The sequence below is a fragment of the Notamacropus eugenii genome, chromosome 1, assembly GCF_028372415.1.
Source record: "Notamacropus eugenii isolate mMacEug1 chromosome 1, mMacEug1.pri_v2, whole genome shotgun sequence".
Lineage (NCBI taxonomy): Eukaryota > Metazoa > Chordata > Mammalia > Diprotodontia > Macropodidae > Notamacropus > Notamacropus eugenii.
The window spans coordinates 747,968,644-747,972,714 of NC_092872.1; the positions used below are offsets into that span (position 1 = coordinate 747,968,644).

General features: G+C 31.0%; 1 non-coding gene across 1 annotated transcript; it reads left to right on the top strand.

Moving 5' to 3' along the window:
• Positions 1–3,359: 3,359 nt before the first annotated feature.
• Positions 3,360–3,462, top strand: LOC140521770 (U6 spliceosomal RNA). Its single transcript, XR_011973070.1, has one exon. It is a non-coding gene; the product is annotated as a U6 spliceosomal RNA (small nuclear RNA).
• The last annotated feature ends 609 nt before the right edge of the window (positions 3,463–4,071 follow it).

Here is a 4,071-nt window from a genome sequence, read left to right on the forward strand (position 1 = left end):
TAGGTAAGCAGTATTGAATGAATGATAAAGTGATAGGATCTTAATATGTTCTTATTGTAATGTCTCAAAGGATTCTAAGCTTCTACCCACTAAATAATTTAGCTACCAAATCATGGATTGAGATAGAGATTCTCCAAAGATTTCAACCCTCTGAAGACTTTAAAAAAATTTCTGCCTTATTCAAAACTAAGCTATAAATGTTTCCAGGATGCTGATTCAAACCTGATAACAGAACAGATACCTATGTTTTTAATTTTTAAAATAATATTTTATTTTTCCTTAATTACATATAAAAGTATTTTGTAACATTTCATTTTTTTAAATTTTCACCTCCAATTTTTCTCCCTCCCTCCAGTCCCACACACCTCCCTCAGATGATAAGCAAGCTGATAAAGGTTTTACATGTGCAATCATTCAAAATATATCTTCATATTAGCTACATTGTAAACCAAAATATAGAGCAAAAAAGTTCATAAAATAAAGGAAATGAAAACATTTTGCTTTGATCTTCATTCAGAGTTCATCAGTTCTTTCTCTAGAGGTGGATAGCATTTCTCATAAGGGTCCTTTGGAATTGTCTTGGATCATTGTATTGTAGAGAGTAGCTAAGTCATTCACTTCTGATCATCATATGATTTCACTTTTACTATATATAATATATACTATATATATAATTATATATGTAATATATAATATGCCTCTTTCCAGGTACTTTTCCCCCTAAAAGAAGTCTTTTAATTATTTCTTATAGCATAAATGTTTTCATTACAATAATATGCCACAACTTGTTCAGTCATTCACTAGTTTATGGACTTCCACTCAATTTCCAATTCTTTGTCACCACAAAAAGACCTGCTATAAATATTTTGGTACATATAAATCCTTTTTTATCCTTTTTTTCATTTACTGGGGTAATAGACCTAGTAGTAGCACTTCTGGATTAAAGGGTATGCAGAGTTTTGCAGCCCTTTGAACATATTTCCAAATTTCTCTCCAGAATGGTTGGAATAGTTTACACTTCCCCCAATAGTGCAGTAGTGTCCTAATTTTCCCACATCCCTTCCAATTGTTTTACTTTTCTGTCATATTAGCCAATCTGATAAGTATGAGTTGATACTTCAGAGTTTGTTAATTTGCATTCCTCTAATCAATAGTTATTTAAATGATTTTTATATGACTATGCACAGCTTTGATTTTCTCATCTGAATACTACCTACTCCTATCTTCTGGGCATTTATGAGTTAGGGAATCACTTAAATTCTTGTAAATTTGACTCAGCTGTCTACACACTTGAAAAAAATATTTTTTCTAGCTTTTACTTTACTTTTAATGTTGGCTGCTTTGGTTTTATTGGAGCAAAACTTTTTTTTTTAATTTATTATCATCAAAATATATCTTACATCTCATACTGTTCTCTATCTTTTGTTTGGTCATAAATTCTTCCCTTATTCATAGGTCTGAAAGAATAAAATATTTTATGCTCCTCTAAATTGTCCATAATATTATCCTTTTTTCACAAATTGTGTATCTATTTGTAAGGCCAAGTAAAGTAGAATCTTTTCTGTTTTTGTTTTACTAAAAGTGCTTCTGATTGAATAATGCCATTAGAGAAGATTTTCCCCACACATTGATGAGTCTGTGCATTGAGGGAAAGTTGTTTAGGGGATTTGTTTTGTAGGAGGATCCAAAGTACCATTTGTTTTTCTATTGGGACAGTCATTCAGAAGGTCATGCCCTCTGGCTCTGAGAAGTGTATAAATACTCTGAGGGTGAGATTTTGTTTGGCCAGATGAGCACTATGGAAAGCAGCTAAGGACCCCCAGCCCGCTCTGGCTTGGAAAACCCAGATTTTAGTGCTCCCTCTTTGATAACCATGTTCAGATAGTTGGACCTGCCTGTTGAATTGCAATGTATGTATTCATTATGGTCAAATCAGAGGAAGCCATGTCTGTGGATCTTTGATTTCTCTGTATTTTCTCTGAAGTTCAGCGTTCTAACTTTTTCCCCTGAACTAAATAAATGATATATGTGCTTGATTAAAGTGATTGTTAACCCCTCAAAAGTTGCCTTTCCTTTTAGAGAAGCAGATCAAAAAACCTGTGATAGCAGTCCCCCCTGTGTATGTTGGTATACTTATTGTTATACCAGTTTGACCTTATTTTGTCATGCAGTGTGAAATTTTGGTGTCAACTTAGTTTCTGACAATCTGTTTTCCAGTTTTCTCAGCAGCTTTTATCAAAGGGAGTTACTTTCCCAAAAGTTTGCATTTTGGGGTTTATCAAACACTAGGTTAATATGATCATTTACCACTATGTATTGTCTACCCTATCCATTACACGGATCTACTTCTCCATTTCTTAGCCATTGACAGATTATTTTGATGATTACTGATTTATAATACAGGTTGAGATCTGGTATGATGAGGCCAACTTCCTTTACCTTTTCACTTTCATTATTTCCTTGACATTCTTCACCATTTTTTCTTCCAGATGGATTTTCTTATGATTTTTTTTAGCTTTATAAAGTAGTGTTTGGTAATTGTATTTGCATGACACTAAATACAAAATTAAAGTAGAATTGTAATTTTTATTATATTGTTTCAAGTATATGCATGAGCAATTAATATTTTTCAATTAGATCTGTTTAGATCTGACTTTATTTGTGAAAAATATTTGTAATTATGTTTATATAATTCCTGGGTTTATCTTGAAAGTTATACTCCCAAGTATTATCTACAGTGATTTCAAATGTAATTTGTCTTTCTGTCTTTCTACTGGGCTTTGTTGGTAATATATAGAAATGCTGATGATATATATTTCATGTCCTACAACTTTGCTAAAGTTAATTATTTCAAGTAGCTTTAAAAAATGAATTACTAGGATTCTTTCAGTATACTATTATATCATCTACAAAGAGTTATAGTTGCTGTTTTCTCATTGTTTAATTCTTCTCATTGCTCTAGCTAGCATTTCTACTAAAATGCTTAATAATAGTGGTAATAAGAGATGATAATGAGTATCCATCCTTCATCCCTAATGTTATTTCAAAGGCTTTTAGCTTATTGTCATTACAGACAATACTTCCTGAAGATTTTAGATAGATACTACTTATCATTTGAAGGAAAAGTCTATGCTTTCTTGTATTTTTAATAGGAATTTGTGTTTTATTCTGTCAAAAAACTTTTACTACATCTATTAATAATAATAAAGGTAATAATTCCCTGGATTTATTAAGAAAATTGAGATAACCACACAATCATACATTTTCGTTGTTCTTTTTACTGATATGGTCAATTTTACTGAGAGTTTCCCTAATATTGAACCAGCCCCGCATTCCTGATATAAAACTCACCTAGCTGCTTGCTTTAGCAGCACATATACTAATATTGGACTGACACAGAGAAGAATAACATGGTCTCTATGCAAGTATGACACGGAAATTTGTGAAGCATTTCACATTTTTTTCAACTGAATGTTGAAAACTCAAAATAAATTAACAAATATAAACAATCCACCTGGTCAAAATGAATGATCCTTGTGATTTATTGCTGTAATAATCTTGCGAGTATTTCATTTGGAATTTTTACATCAGTATCGATTAGGGAAGTTGTTCCATAGTTTTCTTTCTCTGTTTTCAATTTTTCAGATATAATGATTAGCATCATATTTGTCTAATAAAAAATTGACAGGACTCCTCTTTTGCCTATTTTCCCAAATAATTTATGTAGTATTAGAACTAAGTGTTCTTGAAATATTTGAGAAAATTCACTTGTGAATCTATCCGACCCTGGAGAACCTTCCTTACAAAGTTCATTAACAATTTGTTGAATTTCTATTTCTAAAATCAGGTTGTTAAAATATTCTATTTCCTTGTCTGTTTACCTGGGTAATTCATTTCCAATTACTGTTAATCTATCTTTCCTTTGCCCTTTATTGAATATAAATTTATCACATTATGATTTTTAAATGATGGATTTAATTTTTTTTTGCCATTCTACCTTAGATTGTGAATTTTTATGCCTTAATAGTCGTTTTTAATATAAGTGCTCTATAATGCTGTAGAAAAGTTTAT